The sequence below is a fragment of the Trachemys scripta genome, chromosome 5, assembly GCF_013100865.1.
Source record: "Trachemys scripta elegans isolate TJP31775 chromosome 5, CAS_Tse_1.0, whole genome shotgun sequence".
NCBI classification, from domain to species: Eukaryota; Metazoa; Chordata; order Testudines; family Emydidae; genus Trachemys; species Trachemys scripta.
Window position 1 is genome coordinate 25,857,927 of NC_048302.1, and position 22,978 is coordinate 25,880,904.

The 22,978-nt window shown below is 40.9% G+C and overlaps 1 protein-coding gene and 1 long non-coding RNA gene across 5 annotated transcripts in view; one reads left to right on the top strand and one right to left on the bottom strand.

Moving 5' to 3' along the window:
* Positions 1-22,978, top strand: part of RAP1GDS1 (Rap1 GTPase-GDP dissociation stimulator 1) — a 159,300-nt gene that overhangs the window by 54,343 nt on the left and 81,979 nt on the right. The gene's annotated exons all lie outside the window — the stretch shown is intronic.
* On the bottom strand, positions 1,213-21,294 carry LOC117877993. The gene is made up of 3 exons (XR_004645872.1): positions 21,026-21,294; positions 4,288-4,372; positions 1,213-1,338 (listed from the first exon to the last, which is right to left on the bottom strand). It is a non-coding gene; the product is annotated as an uncharacterized LOC117877993 (long non-coding RNA).

Genomic DNA, 22,978 nt, shown 5'->3' on the forward strand with positions numbered 1-22,978 from the left:
GCTTCCAACCACAAAGTGGTTTATGTGCCACTCTGTTTATAGATATACCTGTCATGTGTGAAGAAAAGTATCTTAGCCAATAGCTGAATATCAAAACATGCAAGAGATTTTTGCGTAGTCCAAAATGATGTTATAAAATTTCCCATTGTATAGAGATGATCTCAGTGGAGGCCTTAAAGATAGTATACATAACACTAATCCATTTTAGGTCGGAAGAAAGCAAAACCAAAATAAAATAAGGGTTTGAATGTAAAATCAAACAGCAGTTGAGCAGCAGTGGATAAAACTTTCAAAAAAGACAGTCTCATTGAAAGACAATTGGACTTAGGTTCCTAAGTACCTAAATCAGTTTTGAAAATGTGGCATAGGCTCCTAAGACATTTGGGCACTGTTAAAAAATTGACCAAATGTCAATAAAAACAATTTCTGTTTTGCTTTAAACTGTGAGAAGCAACATACAATTTTTTAAAAATCCTCTTAAATTATTTGTTGGGTTGCACCCGTTAATAAGTTTGGTCTAACAGATTGCTATAAGAGATCAAGTTTCCTAACTTCGCAGCCAGTGGTCAGTTATTAATGATCTAGTAATATATTATGACCATCCTTCTCTCTGTGCCTTCTAAACTTCCTCTCAACATCCATCCATTCAACATCCTTCCAGGTCATCTTGGTATAACGATTATTTGTGGAGGTGGAATGTGTGTCAAAGAGATGAGCGTGCCAGTGGTGATTAATGTTTTCACAGGCTAAGTAATTGCTGCGTTTTTAAAACTGACTATTGTGGAAGGAAAGAAAACCCTTTCAGTGGAACTGTTGTAAGTGGTGGATAGTCTGGTCAACGCAGGCTGCTGCCACCTAGAAAGAGGTTTGAAAATGGGAATGTGTTTTCATTATAAAAATGTACAGTGCCTAACAGCGGGCCCCTGATCCCAGACTGTGGCCTCTAGGTACTACTACAATACAAAATAATTTCCTTGTAGAGGAATTTTCTTTCTTCAATAATAAGACGGATTGGATGCTTGTACTTGTACTGGATTGGATGCTAATGTGGGGCCAGATCTATGTCCAGAAGAGTCAAATCCCATGGGCCTGATTCCTCATTACCTGGCGTTTTGTATAGTCATTTATACCAGTGCAAAGTGGATGTAAAATGCTGCCATTCTCCTTTAGTAGCGCTTTACCCGTTTTACAACTGCCCTTGCTCGGCGAGTCTGCCTCATCTCCCTGCCAGCTCATTACCTCCTTATAATGCCGTCTGTACCTAAAAAATCTTCATGAGGAAGTCTCACTCTTCCCTCACCTCTAGGAATCTTCCAGGAACCAGCAAAGAAGGGGGTGCTGCTAGTAGAGACAGAAGAGACATGCCAAAAATATTGTTTAATAAAATCTGAACACGCAAAAAGTATAAAATTAAACAGAGGGACAAGGTGGGTGAGACAATATCTTTTATTGGACTACTTCTGTTCGTAAGAGAGAAGAGTTTCTGTGTAAGCTCCAAAGCTTGTTTCTCTCAGCAACAGAAGTTGGTCCAATAAAAGATCTTACCTCACCCACCTTGTTTCTTTAATATCCTGGGGCTGACACGGCTACAACAATACTGCATACAATAATGGCAGACCCAGTGCATTGTTGTGCGTTAGGGATTTGACAGCTACGTGCATGTGTCCCACACACAGACACATGAACACAATCTCAATTGTCCTGCTGGTGGGGAAGGGGAGTAAGAGAGACTGAAGCAAGTAAGGTATGTCTTAAAAACTATTAAAGGTAAATTAAAATAAAGCTCCAGAATAAAACTGTGGAAAGGAACCAAAGGAATACTGTATATCTTAAGCTAAAACAAGTAGGCAATGTCTCTTTAAATACTAAAACTTAGACATCAAACAAAATTAAGGATGGAATAATAGTAAATTGTGTGTACCATTAACATAAGTAATAAGTTTCATTGTTTCATTAGTGCTTCTCTCACAGGCATAGCAGAAGGAACATTTTACCTTAATAGACAATAACCGGAATGCATTAGTGTCCTCACATAAGGTCACTGATAAAACAAGAGACCATGGCCTAGTAGGATGAGAGGAGAGGAAAGTTCCATACTCCTCACAGAGCAGAATTGAAACAGGTTCAAGTCAAACATCTCATCTGAGATCTAAAAATGTGATCCTCTGTTTTGTGAAGGAAAGGTTTTGATACTACATCTTCATTTTAGGTTATTTTTCTTTTTATCTAGATATTTACTTATGCTTTAAAATCATGATACCAGGTCCTGGCCTGAAGCAGGGGGTGTAATTGGAAAACTAGTGTGCTGTACTGCAACAATATACTATGCTTAAATAGCTGTCAGATTTGTCACATTTGGAAGCCATAGACTTGAGACTATATCCTGGTTAAAATCCATTTGAAAGGATTAAACCTTTCCAGACCATATCATAATTTTTTTTTAAGTTTAGAGGAAAATTTTCCAGTACTGCTCCAAGGTCTGCTCATGCTGTACAGACTGTCCCCAGATTACATGGAATAAGGCCATAATGACAATTTTACAGCTAGTCTGTTCTTTTGAAGGTGGAATTAAATAATGTCTAGGTAGGTGGTTCAGAATATGGCTTATATAGGGAAATTCCTGTCTCATTTCCATCTAGCAAGGTCAGATGTTTAAACAAAAATATCAGTGTTTGTGCCAAAGGAGCCCCTGAATGTAAAAGATTAGATTCGTTCCTCAATTTAGTAGTTGTATAATACATAGGAGCCTATAACAGGCTTATACAAATGAAAATGAAACTGCTATTATAGTTCATTAATACTATATGGAATAGAAAGGGTCATTTTAGTTGTTGGGTGCCGAGTAACTTTATTTTTAAAATGACTAAAAATATTTAGTTTTGAGAAATAGAAAATGGGAGGGCAACTCTTATTAATTGTTCCTCGTACTGCCAACTCAGAGGTGTGACTCCCATTAGTTTAGCCACAGAGGTTCTTCTACATACACCTCTACCCCGATATAACGCTGTCCTCAGGAGCCAAAAAATCTTACCGCATTATAGGTGAAACCACGTTGTATCGAACTTGCTTTGATCCACCGGAGTGCGCAGCCCCGCCCCCCCGGAGCACTGCTTTACCGCGTTATATCCGAATTTGTGTTATATCGGGGCGCGTTATATCGGGGTAGAGGTGTACCTTAAGGGAAACCATGATTACAGCCAAGCAAAATAATCATAGTTATTAACACTGGCTATTTTATTATTAAAGAAAGGAAAAGAAAACATCAAACAAAACAATACTGCACAAATGATAAACTGGTTATGTCTGTTACAATCTCTTCTGTATGCCTGCCTGTGGAGAGCTTTTAGCAGAGATGACACCTTTGAGAGTGGGCTGCCTCTGAGGACTTTTCTTTAGTAAGTGAAGACGAACGTATATTTAGGCTTGACAGAATTCAATTTTAATTTTTTTTTATCATTTTGATGGATGAGATCAATGTTTAATTTTAAGTTTTTTATTTTTATCAATTTAAATTTTCACAGTTGCGAGAAATTATGGAGTGGTCAGGCAATAGCGAGGAGTCAGACAATAATTATGTAAGGGCAGTAGACATTGAAATTCAAAAAGTTAAAGCATTAGAACTTAAAACACAAATTGTCAGCTGCTCATGTCAAAATCTATAGTGTAAGTATCCTTAAATCAAGCTCTAATAAGTTCTCAAGTAGCATTTTTCTCCCTTTGCCGATCTGTAAATTTTGATTACTGTAGATAGAAATATTTTTTCATTGGGTTGTGTGTGTACCATGAAATTGATATTTACCAGTGTTTACGGATAAATCTAATCCTTCTAAGCCTAAGTATATTGCTTCTGAAATTTATTGTGAGCCCAATTTAGTATCTCATAGATACTTAAGCTGTTTATAATTGGGCAACAGAACTTGTTAAAGGGCAGATGGCTCCTGTCGGTTATTATTAATAATCAAGTAGTTTATAACAGGGCAAAGTAAACAATCTAACTAAATCCTATGAAATGGAAGAAAATATTGAAATAGAAGGAGCCACCTAAGGAGCTTTCTTAAGTCAAGCCAATTACAAATATTAAGAATCTTAAATCCAATTAAATCCCACTATTTTGCTGTTTACCAGTATTTAGTCCCATCTCCTTTTCAAGAATACATGGTCTAACCATTGGTGATTAACAGGAGAAACTGTTGTCATCTTAAAAACAACAGGATTTCCATATCCCAGTAAAATCATTACTAGAGTTTAAATCTAATCGTTGGCAGTGCCTTAGTTAACTTCTCTCACCAATCCATGTTGAAGTCTTGGGGTGGTTTCCTATGGCTGTTTTTTTCTTGAGTCTTCTCTGTTTTTCTTATTTGTCTGTGGCAGCCTGCTTGAAAAGTTTGACAGGATAAGTTGATGAGTTCTTGCTGTTAAGCAGAGTAGCAGAGGGTGTATGAGTGAGAGGGATGCTCACTTCTGAGGTTTTTTTATATTCTTCTCTTTCCTATTTCCATGAAATGATTAGAAAATGCACAGATTTCGGGCTTGTTTAGGTTCAGATTGGCTTAGTACCTCCATGGGTTGCCCTTAGAAGCCTCTTCATCTTATGAATATGTAGTTTGTTCATGTATATGTGCATTAGAGTTATAATTATTTATTGACAGATGTATTTCCTTTGTCTTTGTCATGGGAGATTCTCAAGAATATCTTTAAAGTTAGAGTTTTATCTCTTTATTTATTCAATTTCTGAGAAATTTCTTTAGCTTGATTAGAGTTCAACAGGAAATGAAAATACTGTTTTAGAGAGTCCAAGCACTTCTGTTTTTTATAAAAAGTTTTTTAGTTCTCAAAAACAATCCTTTTAAATTAATGATTTCTTCAACAGTCCTTAGCTTAAATAGTTATTAAAGAAGTTGTTGATTCTTTAAAACAGTTTTTAGAGAGATGATTGTTCTTGTCTTCCTGAGTTGAGAGAGGGAGTAACTTGAGTACTGCTAGTAATAATTAATTCCCCATTAATATAACTATTCTGAACTTAAACGGCTTCTTACATTAGTAATTATTTTAGCAAGATCATTAGGCTCCAGGCTGGTACATAAAGCATTTTACCATTTACACAGCAATGATATTAGGAAATTACATTAGACACTTGTATTTAGTTAAAATATTTGCAAATGTGCCATTCAAAATGCTTTGGCATTTCAACATTTAAAAAATGAACAAAGGTTTAAAAGATTTCCAGCTACATATGTTTTTCCTAGAGATATTTCTGAATGAAGCATTTGGAGTAATCATAAAATTAATTTCAACAAGGATATATCTAAAATTCTTTATTTATAAGTTTTTCTTGGGAGCATGAAAAAAGTTCACTTTGCATCAAGACATATTGCTCTAATAACACAACCCTACATTCTTGTCACAATCAAGTCTTTTCCCAAATCATTTCGTGAGTGAGGATTAAGTTTGTACCAAACCGATATTTTATGTAAACGGAGGTGTTTTAGTTTAGATGAGACATTCTTATGGGTAATAAACATGGTTTTATGGCTAAGGAGAACTATTTTCCTGACATTTGTTTGTCTCCAGGGTGACAATGCAGAATTCCTTTGGTTAGCCTGAATATTTAATATAATTAAATAAACAAAAAATATATGCATGGGAAGGAAGTACTTTTCTCCAAGCACCATATGTATGAAAGGAATGATAAATATATATCCTAAGCATCAGTAAAGACGCAGGCAAGCTTAGTGTCATAACAAAAATGATAATAACTTTATTAATATCATTTTGCATTAATATTAAGGTCTGTCCATCACAGCTGTCATAATAAATGACCTGGACAAGTATGTAATAGAGGAAAACCTTATCTGTAGTGGTCCCTCCGTCTCAGGTTCAGAGGAAGGCTACTGTGCCTCACTACAATATCCTTTAATAAGTCAGTAATTCCATTGGAAGTTTCTAGTGACATCATAAACCACAAGACTTGATACTTTTAATTGGTTGTTCACATCATCATAACTCAAAGATGGAAGTATTACTTTATATACACTTTGGGGGTATACTTTTAAATAATAGATGCAATCCCTTCCCCTGCTGGCATGTGAATGTAACGTTTGGGTTAATATTTTAAACAAAAGAAATACAAATTTGTCATTCCCACAGCAGCTGTAACTTGGCCATATTGCATGTACGTATGATTATCTTACCGAATACGGTGCTCTCTTTAACTGCTCTCTGCATATGTGCAATATGATTGAGTTATGGGTTGCAGTGGAAACAAATTAATTTCCTTACTTTCTGGTGTTTAACTGTTTAGTGTCTGACAATTTCTATTTCATTTACTTTGCATGCAGTGTTTAACCTTTAAGTGTGTTAAAACATATTACAATTGCTTTTCTTATATTACCCACAATGTGTCTCATATTTAATGGGTTGGCAAGTTGTGATGGATGTCAGAGCTCTTAAGTTTTTTACTCAACCTGCAGCTTTTTCTTCTATGCCTTTCAGTCCTTCTCTACTGGTCTTTTGATACTCACAGCTTGGCTGGAGTTGCTATGTCTTTTGTCTAGCCTTATGATTTATCCTACCATTTGTTATACAAACTAACTAAAACATATACACCCACTTACAATACCAGACATGGGTGAACCAAATAGTTTGCTAAACCTAATAAATACCAGCAAACATTTGGCAAGCCAAATTTAACCAAATATTTTTAGTTGATATTTGACTAGGGGGATATTTATCTAGCCAATCCCATCTGAGGCCCAGGAGTGAAAAGCCTCCACCGATGGTATCTTTAGGAAACGTATTATCCACCCTCTCCCTACCATTTATAAAATATATTCACACAGAAAGAGAACTTTGTCTGAAGGGGTGTTTATTCATTTTTATGCATATATTTTAGTTAGTATCTGTCACCAGATACTAATGCCAGTCACTCCTGGTCACTTGGCTTGGCTAGAGGCACAAAATAAAACTTAAGAGCTTAGATGCCAGGAGACTACAGGTTGAACCTCTCTAGTCCGGCATCCTCGGGACCTGACCGGTGCCAAACCAGAGAATTTGCCAAACCATGGGAGATCAATGCAAAATGCCAGAGGCTCTCCATAGGCGCGAGAAGTAGGGGTGTGGCGGGTTGCTGCAGCACCCCCAGGCTTTGCACCCAGCATGGCCCCCCGCCCGGGGGCCCCACTGCCACCTGGGATCCCAGCCGCCAGCCCCTCACCCGGGTTCCCAGTCGCCAGCCCCTGGTCCTCCCCCTCCCTCCAGAGCTTAAATGCCATGAATCAGCTGATTCGCGGTGCTCCGGAAGTGCTGGGAGGGAGGAGTAGTTGGTAAGCATGGAGCCACTGGTGTGCAAGAGGCGAAGGGGGCAGAGGTGGGAGCTTGGCCCCAGTGGATGCTCCGCACCCACTAATTTTTCCCCGTGGGTGCTTCAGCCCCGGAGCACCCATGGAATTGGCGCCTATGCTGGACCACGGATGTTGCTGGACCAGGGAGTGCCAGATTAGAGAGGTTCAACCACCGGAAGGAGCAGAAGAGAAAACACTTATTAGAAATTATTTAAAACAACAGGCACATGCTACATGTCTTACTCAGGCTCAACTCTGTATTCAGTGGTACTTGTGCCAGACCCTCAACGAAGCCAACTGACATCAGTTGGAGTTTTGCCTGAGTACAACTTTCAGAGATTATCCCAATATAATTAAGAAATAGCAGTACTGGGTCAAGTTCTCCTTAGCTGGCATAAATTGGCATAGCACCATTGATCTCAGTGGAGCCACATGCATTCACACAAGCTGAGAATCTGGCCTATTGTTTCCAGAAGGAGAATGTGAATGCTTGCATTTTCCCCAACCTCCACCAAGAACGGTCTATAAATTGCTAAGCTTTTTCTAGTTTAGATTTTTATAGGATGACTGCGGTGCATGAGTCGTAGGTGACGTCAGCTGCAGAGAAATAGAATCTGTCATGCTCCATATAAAATGTTGGGATTCTACAGAACCAGCCACAGGAATTAAATTTTATATATATAAACATTTACATGTTTTTCCATGTTTGATATATGACTTCGCTGTCAATTCTTGGATTAATTATGTGTATGCAGAGACTAGTATGTTGTAATCAAGAGTGAATTTTATTGATGTAGAAAAAGGCAGCTGTAAGTTATATGCATTGTAGCTTTGTCATAGCAATCAAAAAATGGATGAGGAATTGCTGTGCCACAGAAGTTTACTCCAATGTGCTACAGAATTATTGTGGCTCTACAAAGAAAAGCTGCCAGTAAGATTAACTTCACTTCTAAGCTCTGGTTGATTTTGTGTTTACTATTACTACATTTAATTTGCGGCTGGTTTACTAACATGAAGCCGCTTTTCTGCATAATGAGCTAGGGAAACAAGCAGCTTATCTGGTGGCTACTTTATATAACTTGGTAAAAGAAAAAAACTAAATTGTCCTCTCCTGAAGAAAAATCCATGGGAGGAAACCTGGGTGAAAAGAAAACCATTTTGTAGATTTTCGGGGCAGGATGGTTTTGTCCCTCCACCTTACTGCCTGAAGAATGGGCAGCGAGTTCATTCCCTACAATTTGCAGATCACTCAAGACCACTCAGATGTTAGCAAACCTGTCTGAGGCCCAGAGTCATCTCTGCGGAAGTCCTGTGCTGTCTATCTACTGCATGTATCTCTCTATCATGGGTCTATTTATCTACCCGTTTACTTACTTGTTCATGTGACCTCCATCATTGTAGTATTTGAGCACCTCACAAACTTCAATTGATATATCCTCACAACATCCATGAGGGTCTAGTAACACCATGATGATAGAACTTTCCTAACTGCACATTTAGCTCTGGAATCCATCTTTAAATGTGTTTTCACAGCGTGGAGGGTGTGATGCCGACAGACCAGCTCAAGTCAAAGCCACAGGACAATTCACTTGTATGTGAATATCAAAGAAGTGTTAAGTGTTAGTATGTTTTCAAACTAATTCACTCCTATGCTAATAGAGATTGAAGGAGGTGTTGATTGTATTGATTTCAGCTGTCTATATCCTGAGGTTTGCTGTTACATTACTTCTACATTATCAGAGTGGTCGCCATGTTAGTCTGTATCAGCAAAAAGAACGTCAAATACATTTGTTAGTCTCTAAGGTGCCACAAGTACTCCTCGTTCTTTCTACATTATGTACACCCTGTGGTTAAATAACCCTAGATCAAAGGTGTGTTAATAAAGAGTGTATTCAGATATTAGAACTTCATGAAAACTAATGGGATGTTACCAGTATTGTTCTCACTCATCTATTCCTAGGTAATGGCAGACATTTGCATTATGTATATCTTTATAGCTAAATTACTCATCAAAGACTAGTGCTAACTTCAAAGCAAAGACCATTGAGTTCACAATGGGAATTCACAAAAACAACAAGGAGTTCAGTGGCACCTTAAAGACTAATAGATATATTTGGGCATAAGCTTTCGTGGGTTAAAAAGCCTCACTTCTTCAGATGCAGACTTAATCTGCATTCCTCATGCACAGCCAACAGGGGAAGGTCCACATGAGTACAGAAACTGTCAGTTTGCTGTCTGTATGAAGAAGATATAAAAGATGGATTCAAGGAAAGATCCTCATCTCTGAATTGTTTGGGAACTTACAAGGAAGCATTCCAGATGCAAGGCAGAGATCCCCAGAGTTATTCTGGGTAGCCCTGAGAGATTTTTGGAAAAATAGCAGATTACTATCTGTTCTTATCAGTTTAATATCTCTGCTGTCATTTGGATTTACAAACTTTGACTCACATGTTAATGTATTTTACCTGCTTTAACCTCTCAATAGCTCTCTCGTTTCTTTTTCTTAGCCAACAAATCTTTAGTTAGTTTACAAGAGAATTGGCTACCAGCATTGTTTTTGGTGTAAGATCCAGAGTACCAACTGATTTGCAGTAAGTGACTGATCCTTTGGGATTGGGAGTAACCTAATGTGATGCAACTTTTGGTTTATATAACCTTTTATCACAAAGTCCAGTTTGTCTGGGTGGCAAGATAGGCTGGAGAGCGTAAGGCGACTGTCTTTGGGCTGGTCTACACTGGGGGGGGATCGATCTAAGATACGCAACTTCAGCTACGCGAATAGTGTAGCTGAAGTCGAAGTATCTTGGATCGAATTACCAGACGGCGCTGGATCGATGGCCGCGGCTCCCCCGTCGACTGCGCTACCGCTGCTCACTCTGGTGGAGTTCTGGAGTCGATGGTGAGCGCGTTCGGGGATCGATATATCGCGTCTTAACGAAACGCGATATATCGATCCCGGATAAATCGATTGCTACCCGCCGATACGGTGGGTAGTGAAGATGTACCCTGTGACTCCATTGTAATACTGGTATAGTGATCCAGGAGTGCATATTTGTTACTGGCTTAGTGAAATCTAATTATAAAACAGTGGTTCGCAGCCAGGAGTATGAGTACACTGGGGGTACATCAGCTCATCTAGGTATTTGCTTAGTTTTACAACAGGCTACATAAAAAGCACTAGCAAAGTCAGTACAAACTAAAATTTCATACAGACAATGACTTATTTAAACTGCTCTGTATACTGTGCACTGAAATGTAAGTATAATATTTATATTCCAATTGATTTATTTTATAATTATATAGTAAAAATGAGAAAGTAAGCCATTTTTCAGCAATAGTGTTGTGCTATGACACTTCTATATTTTTTGTCTGATTTTGTAAGCAAACAGTTTTTAAGTAAGGTGTAACTTGGGGGTATGCAAGACAAATCAGACTCCTTAAAGGGGCAGAGTAATCTGAAAAGGTTGAGAGCCCCTGGTATGGACTATACCACCAGTTTGGGGTGTCTGCCTTACTTTTTGACAGTCTGACCTGAGATTGGCACTCTCAGTTGTGAGCCAAGCCAGACAGCATGATAGAGGGTCTCAATGTATAGATCAGTGGTGGGTAACCTGCAGCCTGTCAGGGTAATCCGCTGGTGGGCTGCGAGACAGTTTGTTTACATTGACCATCCACAGGCACGGCCACCCGCAGCTCCCAGTGGTCGCGGTTCACCGTTCCTGGCCAATGGGAGCTGCGGGAAGTGGCGGCCAGCACATCCCCGCGGCCCGCAACTCCCACTGGCCAGGAACGGTGAACCGCAACCACTGGGAGCTGCAGGCAGCTTGCCTGCGGACGGTCAATGTAAACAAACTGGCGGCCCGCCAGTGGATTACCCTGACGGGCCACAGGTTGTCTACCACTGGTATAGATAATAGAACCTGAGACTGTACTAGCTTTTGAGTGGATTCCTATGGTGGGAGGAATGTTACATGTAGAACATTTCTGACAAGTGATCAGAATTACAGTTGTGAGGGGGTTTTGCATTTTTTTTTTTTTAATATATCATGTTGGACATTTCAGTAAAAAAAATATGAGAGAATGAAAAAAAAATACAGAAAACAAGCAAAGCAATAGCCTTCTGCAAGTAATTTTACGAACAAGAGAAACACCTTAGTTTAGGCTGTAATACCCTGATTGGTGTGCTTTTGTCTCATAACTCCCTGTGGCTGGCCAACAAAATACAAATGTATATGCCAAAAAATATGTTAACGCAAAGTTATGGCTGAATGATTAGGTGCTGAGAAACCAGGAAACACAAAAGATAAGGTTGAATGCCCAACCATAACACTTCCCCCATGCTCAAATGCACTATGATATAGTCTTTAGTTAAATGGTAATGTACTAATTTCCCAAATATAGTATGATTTAATGTTATTTTCTACAGCCTTAGATATACATGTGTCTGAAATAATCTGTAACCATAGACAGACATAAATTTCAGATGAATTGCAAACCTCATCTGTTCAGCCCAATCAGGATACACAGAATTTTGAGTAGGTTACATGTCTGTTTTTATTTGTATGTTTAGTAAAATACACGAGGTTTGGCCCCACATTTTAACTGGATTTCTGCACTATACAATAGCCTTGTAGCCAGAGGCTTTGGTTAATGGGAACTTCTCTTTAAGGGTCTTATTCTGCTCTCATTTACTCAAGATTTAACCCAGTGCATCTGGCAGCAGAATTTGGCAGTAAATTAACAACAACAACAAAAAAAGCAGGTATATCTTCTTTGCCTTAGCCATTGAGCAACTAGTAAGGCTGGTTAGAGTAAATATTGTATTGAAATTATAGGTGAAATCTTGGTTATGGTGAAGTCTATGGCAAAACTTCCATTGAATCTGGCTTGAATTTTACCCACAAAGCTTTTACTAAAGAACATAATATGTATCAGATTGTAGTAAATCTAGATTTGCTATCATTATTTACTAAGCCCCTAACATTGGTTCCAAGGTTATTCTGGGATTAGAAAGATTCATTCCATGCTAAAATACATGTTTAATCTACAAAATACAGAAGTACTCCCAATAGGACAATCAAATGGTGACTGTACTTCTAATATTTCTGTATCTTCATGGTAATTAGAAACCCAGATTACCAATAACTTTGTAGATGTTCATAAAACGGATTTCCTGGACCTCCTTCAGAAACTCCAAACTTCAAATACATTGTAAAGTGGTTGGAGAGAAGCAGCACAAGACAAATGAAATGTCAGCCTTGTATTATTTTTTGATGTTTTCTATTCAGGTGTCAGACATTTTACATAATAAGAATTCATATAGCCATAATGAAATTTCTTTGGGTTTTGAAGTGGCCTAACATTTAAAAGAATGTGTTACAAATACCATTTGAAGCTTTAGGGTTGTATTTATATAATCTAACCCAAAACTGTTGAGTGGCCAACCTTAGATCCCTAGTGTATTTAGGGGAAGTAAAGAAGAATGTTATTAGATTAGGTTGGAAAAATCTTTGATAAACACCAGATCCCTGGGATTATTATCCTAAATTAACCCAGAGGACAGCCTGATTAGAGCCAAACATTTCACACATAGAATAAGATCAACAAGATAATGAAGATGGATAAAACTTTATATCTGTTTATGGCTTTGGCTCAGATGTTTTCAACCCAGAAGACCTTAATCCAGGGGTAGGAAAACTTTTTGGCCTGAGGGCCACAGAGGGGAATAGAAATTGTATGGCAGGCCATGAATGCTCACAAAATTGGGGTTGAGGTGTGGGCTCTAGGCTGGGGCTGGGGATGAGGAGTTTGGAGTGTAGGAGAATGCTCTGGGCTGGGACTGAGGGGTTCGGAGCCCGGCAGGGGGATCAGGGCTGGGGCAGGGGTGTGGGAAAGGGTGCAGGTTCTGGCGGGGGGTGCGGGCTCTGGGGTGGGGCTGGGGATGAGAGGGTTGGGGTGCAGGAGGGTGCTCCGGACTAGGCTCGAGAGGTTTGGAGAGTGGGAGGGGGATCAGGGTTGGGGCGTGGGGTGAGGCTCGGGTGCAGGCTCCGAGCGGCGCTTACCTCAAGCGGCTCCAGGAAGCAACGACATGTCCATTCTCCGGCTCCTACGCAGAGGCTTGGCCAGGCGGCTCTGCACACTGCCCCATCCACAGACACTGCCCCTGCAGCTCCCATTGGAGTGCATAGGAGCCGGAGCGGGGCCATGCCGTGGCTTCCGGGAGCTGCGTGCGTGGTGCAGCCTCCGACCCGGCACCCCAGCCGAAGCGGGGCCGAGCCGCATGGTGTGGCTCACGGGCCAGCTTAAAACGGCTTGTGGGCCGGATCCGGCCTGCGGGCCGTAGTTTGCCCACCCCTGCCTTAATCAATGGATGATTAAACAAATGGAGGAAAATAGGATAACGCATAAACAATTAGTTTGTAATGTGGAATGCATCCTTGCTTTGATAAGAGGCATGTCTAGACTTAAAAACATTCCTTTGCACTCATGCTTCCTGAATAAATGTTTTTCAACAAAAAGAAGGAATAAAACATTTATACTCTGGAATGTCAGTGTTCTAAGAAACTACGTTATTTCAAATTGTGTCCAAATATATTTACAGGTAAAACATACAAAACAGTAGATTTTTAATCTAACTTAGGGTTACCATACGTCTGGATTTTCCCGGACATGTCCGGCTTTTGGGGGCTCAAATCCCCGTCCGGGGGGAAATCCCCAAAAGCCGGGCATGTCCGGGAAAATCGGGAGGTCAGCCGGGCCGGCAGGGAGCCGGGCCGGCGGGGAGCCGGGTCAGCCGGGCCGGCGGGGAGCCGGGTCAGCCGGGCCCGCGGGGAGCCCGGCCGGCGGGGAGCCGGGTCAGCCGGGCCCGCGGGGAGCCCGGCCGGCGGGGAGCCGGGTCAGCCGGGCCCGCGGGGACCCCGGCCGGCGGGGAGCCGGGTCAGCCGGGCCCGCGGGGATCCCGGCCGGCGGGGAGCCAGGTCAGCCGGGCCCGCGCGGCCGGGAGCGGGGGGGTGCGCCGGGCCGCTGGGGGCCGGCAGTGATGGGCGGCCGGGGGTGGTCGGCCAGGGCCGGCACCCCAGGGCCCGAGCTGACCCAGGCTGGAAACGCCGGGGGGCCAGCCTGGGCCGCGCCTCCTCCCCCCACACCCCCCTTACCTGCTTCAGGCTTCCCGGGAATCAAATATTCCCGGGAAGCAGGGGAGGGGGCGGAGACTTTGGGGAGGGGGCGGGGTGTGGGCGGGGCTGGGGGCGGGGCCGTGGGTCGTGGAGTGTCCTCCATTCGGAGGCACAAAATATGGTAACCCTAATCTAACTCAGAGTATTTCATGAGCAAATGGGGGTAGTTTTATATGTTATTTTGGAACATGTTGATCTGTCTGAGTTTGGGTGCACTAGGAGTAATTCTATTACTTGTAACTACATGAAAGAGGTACACTATAAGATATATGGGCCAGTATTGCAGCTGTTGTAAATCATCATATGAATTCAGTTGAGCTATGCCAATTTGCACCAGTTGAAGATCAGCCCCATAAATTTTATTCTGCCTGTCTAAAAACAAAGGGTCGTGAAGAGATCCATAAAAAAGACTGCTGGAGAAACTATAAACAAGAAGGGAACACGGAACATAGGTTTTCTACTATATTAGAAGCCTTCTGGAATATACAGTAATCAAAAAGATTATTGCTAGTCTAGACAGCCAGGGGTATTTCAGACACAAGAGGTTATAACAGAAATAAATAACCCAGATTGACAAATAAGAACTTTTGAAAATCTGTTGAGAATGTTAGTTATTTTTGGCTGTGAAATAGAGTAAGATTCTAGAAATGCCTTCATTCCTCAGCTGTGCATCCGAACTGTCTTTAATCCTGCCAGTGAATAGGAATCAGCATGTAACTCCATAGAGCAGTGGCTCTCAACCTTTCCAGCCTACTGTACCCCTTTCAGGAAGCTGATTTGTCTTGCATACCCCCAAGTTTCACCTCACTTAAAAAAACTACTTGCTCACAAAATCAGACATAAAAAATACAAAAGTGTCACAGCACAACCCTATTACTGAAAAATTGCTTACCCTCTCGTTTTTACCACATAATTATAAAATAAATCAATTGGAATATAAATATTGTACTTACATTTCAGTGTACAGGGAGTCCTCGGACTTACGACACAATTTGTTCCTCAGAATTGCGTTGTAAGTTGAAACTGCTTTTCCCACAGGAATCAGTGGTATAAAGGGGGTGGAGGGGGGAATAATTCCTGAACCAAGGCTTCACCACAGTAACCCAGATTTTTGTACAAAATTAATTATAGACGACTAATATAGCAACATCAATGTATTTATTTGGTAAACAGCATTCAAATAAACATATAAAATCACATATGTTTTGACTTTCCAGAACTTTTTGAAGGGCTCTGGGCTGGGGGCTTCTCTGAAGTCTGGGCTGATTTTGTTAGTGCTTTTTATGTATGTTTTAAAACTAGGTAAATATCTAGATGAGTAGATGGACCCCTTGGAAGACCTCTGCGTACCCCCAGGGATACACGTACTCCTGGTTGAGAACTACTGCCATAGAGGGCCTAGAAGTGATTGTTCACTCTAGTGCTCCTAATTACCTCAATTTGGACTCAGACCTCTAATTTGGATAACTGATTTGCAAAAGAAATGTTAATTAGGATTAAGTAGAAACAGTGCAACTCACCTTTTTGGTTGTGATTATGGAATTTTTAAATTATTTTTATTTTTTAAATAAAAAAGTTGGAGAAAATAGCGAATGGCATATGGCTAAATTTGGTGAATGGTGGAATTGAAAAATGGTGAATATCTGTGTGGTTAAATTTTCAAAAGTGGCATCTAAATTTAAGCCTGCAATTTTGCATGGTGATGCTATGTAGGGATGTGCAATGATGTTGACACTATGCTAGATATCAAGCAACAAGTATCAAAAGCAGCAAACAACTTTTATAAACCTGAAACTATTTGGAGAAGTAGCATGATTGGGACTGACACAAAAATATAAATTTTTAACATCAGTATCATGTCTGTCCTCCTTTCTGGAGCAAAGTCATGGAAATCTACAACAGAAATTGATAAGAAGATCAAGTCATTCCAAACTAAATGCCTGTGAAATATCTTCTGAGTTCACTGGAAAGAATTTAGTGCAACATCAGAAATTCTAAATAGAGTAAATCAATCTAAAGCATCAAATATGGCAAGAGGATGATAATGATGGACATATTTAGAACACACTTTAAGATTGCCACCAACACAAATTCCATGGCAAGTGATAATGTGGATGAACCTGGAAAGAAAAAAAGAGGACAACCTAGAGAAACACTGCAGAACAATAGTGAAAAGCCAAATCCATCAACATGACACTCAGAAGCCTGAACAGACCAGCATAAGACCAAAATAAATGGCAAACACTGATGCCCTAAACACCTGAGTGTGTGGGAGAATAAAAAAAAGAAAATAATTTTGCATATGTAAGTTTTTGGATGGCTTAAAACTTTGAAATTGCACATGCTGATGCTATCAGTTGTGTGCACACAAATGCTGTTTGCATCCACAAATGATTTTGGGTTAAATTTTCATAAGCACCTAAGTCCCATTTTCAAAAGTCACTTAGGCACGTAGTCATTGAAAGCTCATTAGTCACTTTTGAAAATAGGACTTAAGCTCCTAACTCTTGTGTCACTTTTGAAAAGGTTACCCTTTGTGCTCAAAATGGCAGAAGGAAATTTAGAGAGCAGATGGACACTCCTTTAACATTTAATAGTGGCATTTTTCTAAGTGCTCATCAGTTACTTTGAGCATGTCTACACTACACATGTAAGTTGACCTCTGTTAGGTCGACTTACAGCCACTGCAGGAATTACTGTGGTGGTTCATGTCCATCTTGTCAGTGATGCTTGTCCTCACTGGGAGTGCTTCCACCGACTTAAGAGAGAGAGAGAGAGAGAGAGAGAGAGAGAGTGTGTGTGTGTGTGTGTGTGTGTGTGAGAGAGAGAGAGAGAGAGAGCGAGCGCGCGCACGCAGCGGCATATTATCGCCTAGGATGACAAGGCCTAGGCCATGGGCGGCAAATTTATAATAGCAGCATTTTTGTAATCACTGCATCAGTGACGCTGCAATTCTACCAGTCATAGCACATATTGAAACCACCAATGATGGCACGACGCCATTTAGTAAACATACTCGCGAGAATCCTAAATGTTAATAATGAAGAAATTAAGCGGTTCTCAGTTAAAAAAAAAAGCTATACAAAAGAAAGAAAGGGAAAATGAAATGATAGCAAAAATGTGCAAAATAGATTCCTTTGTTGTATCAGTTAGTGCCAACAGCGAGACAGAAAAAATAGTGGAAAGTAGTAGTGAAGTAAAAAGTGAAAATATTGGTGTTGATATTAAAAATATTGATGTTTAATAAGTTCATATGTGGCCGAGGGCGGCAAAATCATTAATCCGCCACTGGGCAGGGGGGCTGAGAGCCCAGGCTCTCAGCTCCACATGCAGCTCCCCGCCAGGAGCCTGACTCCCCATCCACCCCACCGAGCTCTTGGCTCCCTGCTCCCTCCTGGTCTCTTGGTTCCGCATTCCCTGCTGGGAGCATGGCCGCCATCTGGGCTCCCAGCAGCGACCTCTGCACCCAGGCTGCCAGGCTCCAAGCGGGGAGCCAGGAGCTTGGGTGCAGCCAGGCTCTAGTGGGAGCCCCCGACCTGCCCAGAGGTGACAGTCCGAGCTGTGAGTTGAGCTCTCCAGCAGAGAACCGTGAAATTTACAAGAATGAGCACCAACAACCTATGTAAATAACATAATGTCTACAGGGACACTGTGTTGCCCTAACTACACCGACATAAGCCCTACGCCTCTCCTGGAGGTGGAGTTATGATGTTGGTGTAGTAGGGCACTTACATTGGCAGGAGCAAGGCTGTAGTGTGGACACTGACATTATTAGGTTGACATAATATGCCTTAGGTCAACCTACTTCTGTAGTGTAGACCAGGCCGTTATTTGGCTTGTATATACAGTGAAGCCTGTGCTAATGGTGGCCAGCTAGTTGCTGTCACCTGTAGTAATGGCTAGGAAAGTCGGATTCTTTCATGTTAATTGTGCTGTGTTATGGGGTCTCTCTTGGTAAAACAGTCATAAAAATTTAGATGCCTTTGCTGTCTGCTATCAAGTTCCACTTAATGATCACCAATAAGCCCTATTTTAAGAATCGGTTAAAGGAATTTTAAGATCAGAAAACAGCTGCATATGTGCAGGATTAGCAAGGACTTCAGTTGTAAAAGAAACAAATATTTTGACATTGTTTACAGCTCAATGGCCAATATATCAAACTCTTTAAACAGGTGAATAATGCACACCAAACACTGTCCTTCTATCAAGACTGAACTGTTTTAACTCTGCAGTAGTGAAACCTAATTTCTAACAAAAGAAAACTATGTTCAGTGTTGTAAAAAATTAAACTAAGGTGACTTAAGGTTGCTGCACCAGACATCCTGTGAGACCTGTGTAAGCAATACTGAAGAAGTTATCAGAGGTTAGCTTAATCGTTTTGACAGGGAATCAGAGATTACTGGTCACAGAACCTGCCTTCTTTTTTTTTTTTTAATGAAAGCTTTCCTAAGATTAATTTTTTAGTGGTCTTTGCCCCATCCCCTATAGATTGCAAGTCCACATTACAAAAAGTAGCATTTTCAATTCCATATAGTGGGAGTATACTCCCAGAATTAAGCAAAAACGGAGCACAAATTTTCTTTAGAAGAGAAAGGTGGCATTCTTTCCATCTCAGTATAACTGTGTTGGACACAGTTCACTGTATGACTCTTCAGTGCATACTACTTTATTTTATTATTGGGGCCAGATCGCCTCCTTCCATGGTAAAATCTGATTGGGAGGAGGGAGGGCGGGGGAGACGAAGGGAAAGGAATTTTCTATGGGGACCTTATTGCAGAGTCCCTCCCTCTTTGTTCTTTCTGTGTGGGAAGGGAAGGATTTGCCTCCCCAAGGATTGAGCTACAGAGCCCAACACGAAGCCCTGCATATCCCAAGAGAAATGCAAGAAGCCAGAGCGATCTGCACAAAAGTCCCGTGCCTCCAGGCCAGCTCTGTGCCCTCAGCAGACCCTCAACTCACTTCCTGGCAGTGTAGCTCAACTAGAACTGTGCAAAAAGGGACTGCCTCTGGGCTCAGCTGTTCCCAGGAACCACTTAAAGGGAAATTCCCACCATGAAGGGGGCTCTTTGGAACACAGAATACAGCTACAGGGAAGCTCCATGAGGCTGGTTGGGGAGACAGCATGCACCCCTCATGCCCATGCCTATGCCCTTCCCTTTTTGTCACAGAGTTTAAGGCCAGAAGGGAACCCAAATCATCTAGTCTGACCTCCTGTGTATCCCAGGCTGCCAGCACCACCCAGCACCTGCACACAAAACCCAACAACCAAAATTAGACCAAAGTATTGCAGCCCACAGGAGACTGAACTATAACGTGTCACAGGTAGAGAATCGGAAGGACCAAGTGCATCAATGCCTGAGACCCCTGCAATGGCAGGAAAGTGATTAAGATATACCCAGATAATCCAAGCAAGGGACCTTCTCAGCAAACCATGCTGCAGAGAAAGGCTATCTGACCTGGGCAAAATTCCTTCCCAACCTCACATATGATGATCAATTAGACCCTGAGCATGTGAGCCAGCTAAGCAAGCATACCCAGCCCCCACTACCTGTGCAGGTTCTCACCCCATGGAGAACCTTCGTCATGGTCCTAGGAATTAAGGATAGTGCCATAGAGGTGGGTAATGGTCCCTGTTGCATGGGTTGGGTGAGATATGCATTTGGAGGATCCCCTCAGTGATGGATTTACGGGCATAATCTACCCCTAGTTTTTTTTTAAATGTACCCATCCTATTGTCTCATAGTAAATGTACATACCTTTAAAAAAGTTCAAATCAGATTAGTGAAGTCGACTAAAAAAACCACTCAACCTCGTGTTAAAAAATCAGTTCTCTGTGAAATGTTTTACTTACTATTATTGCAAGTGACACCTACAGTTATTACTGAAAGAGATCAGAGAGGAGAGCACTTTTCTGTTTGTTTGTTGCCTGTGTATATTTTTGACAATTCTCTGTGATAAGTCATTTTAACTTTCCAGAGTCAGGCAGGCGCTGATCCTCCAAACACTGATATGCTTAAAGTTAACTTTAAAGTCTAGATAGTGGATATTTAAAAGCAGGATTAAGCCCTATGGGCCTCAGTGGTGCAGGACAATGCCCTTAAATGAGTCTATTCAAAACAAGGAGGAGAGGGAGTGAGAGGAAGAAGGAGGAGATGGAAGTGGAAAGGGACAGGAGAGCTAGTAAAGAAGAAAAAGAATGAGTAAGAAGAATAAAGCTGCAGAAGAAATGAGAGCAGCGGATTGATATAAAAATGTTTTTGAATGAAAACTAATACACAAAAATAATTATCTGAATTGATAGGGGTGCTGAGCCTCTAATTCCTGTTGGCTTCAGCAGAAATTGCTGGTACTGATGATTTGGCTCAGCATGTACAATACAGTTACATATTTTGTAAACTGTTACATACTGTGTGTTCTATAGTACAGAAAGGAAAATGAATATAAACAAAGGCCTTGATCCTGCAAACATTTTTCTTCACTTTAAGGAGGATACAAGTAGGGTTTACGCACCTGTGTATATACTGTGCACATGGTGAAGCATTTTCAGGTTAAGGGCCAAAAGGCATACAGCCTGTTTTGTAGTCTCAGTGGATCACCATCTGGTCCAGTTCTTATGTAACAATGAGTCACAGTGAGCTGAAGAAAGATGCAGAGAGCGTGTACGTCTTTAGTGGTTATATTTTCATTTTGTTCCCGAGTGCAATGTCTCTGCTGAGGGTCATCTAAACCTGGGCTTCCTGATGGAGAGTGAAATGAGTGAGGAAGTTAAAAGGACAGTATATCGTAACCTAATATGAATATTTAGATTTTGTAATCAAAATAGTTTTACAAAATCTATATAGATAAAAATATTCATACTAGCAGTATATTTTTTAAATGTAATGGAAACAGTTTTTGATTTGGACATAACTTTCCAACCTGCCCACCCCATTCCTTGCAACCCAAACACTGCAGCCTTTTGCTAGCACGTGAGAACTACATAGTGAAACTGTCTAAATATAAAAGTTAAAATTACTGTGCATTCATTGTCCATATGAAGGCAATGCAAACAATAAACACCTTAAAGAGGGGGAAATGTATGCAATTTTTAATGATCATTTTTAACCATTTAAGAAAGACAGGATTAGTAACAAAAGAACATTTCGAATGCAAAAAATATATATTTTTTTTCATTTTAGAGAAAACTTCCTGGATTTACTCAGCCAGCAGTATCCTTTTATGAGTTTCTGCCCCAAAAAACTCTGCCAAAGTTTGATAATTTGAGAGTTGATTGGAATAGAAATTTGATTTTAAAAAAATTAAGTAATCACTGTTATCTCTGACCGACTGCAATACAATTGTATCTAATGATAAAAAAGCAGCTATAGACCTGAGACTATGGTTTAGTCACCAATAGACACTTTTTTGAACATACTGATTCCCACATAGGCTAATGGTAGTGGGCCTTATAAACGCTGACTGCTGTTGGAAATGTAACTCCCTTGGTGCTACATTGGCTGTTGGTATGTTTTGGGAGTGCCCTTGTATCAAGAATTTCTGATACGAGCTGGGTCAAAGGACCAGTTTGATATTGGATGCTAAGTTAGAGCCCTCCCGCTTAACTTTTGTTCTTGGAAATATTCCTGATACCTGGTAACAAGGTGGCCTGGATCCAAAATGCAGCTTTGGTCACTAAAAAAATTAAGCCTGCAAAAAGTGGAAAAGTTGATCTCCACCAAACAATATAGCTGTACTGGCAAACCTTCCTAGTGTAGGACCCACTTTTTTCTAGCAAAAATATTATTTTGATGGTATAGCTTATACCAGTTTCTCAAGCAAAATAAGCCATGCTAGTAAAAGCACTATTTTGTTGGTATAACTGCCAGGCTAAAAATGTAGTAAAAATTCACAACCTTAATCGATCCTACTATACCAGCAAAAGTTTCTAGTATACACCTTGCCTTAGTAACCTATGCTTCCTGGACCTACAGGTTAAAATCGAACAGCTTGATTCAGCAAGGTAGAGTTCCATTGAGTTTACTATATTTATTGCACCATAAGCCCCTCAGGCTACTTTATTTCAGTGGTACTATAGATGTATAATTTGGAAAGTACACCTCTACCCCGATGTAACGCTGTCCTCGGGAGCAGAAAAGTCTTACCGCGTTATAGGTGAACCCGCGTTATATCGAACTTGCTTTGATCCACCGGAGTGCACAGCCCCGCCCCCCTGGAACACTGCTTTACCGCGTTCTATCCGAATTCGTGTTATAGCGGGTCACGTTATATCGGGGTAGAGGTGTACTTTGGGATGAAAGTGCTATAGAAAGATTGTAGGGTGTGCTACCAGGATATGGCCAGCAGAGTAAGTGCAGCCTGGGGCTGTCAAATCAAGGGGTCTTATGTGACCTTTGTGAGTCTTCATATGTGTAGATGGGACTCCTGGCCTGAGGTACACAGGCCTCAGAAGCTTGCTTAGCGTTA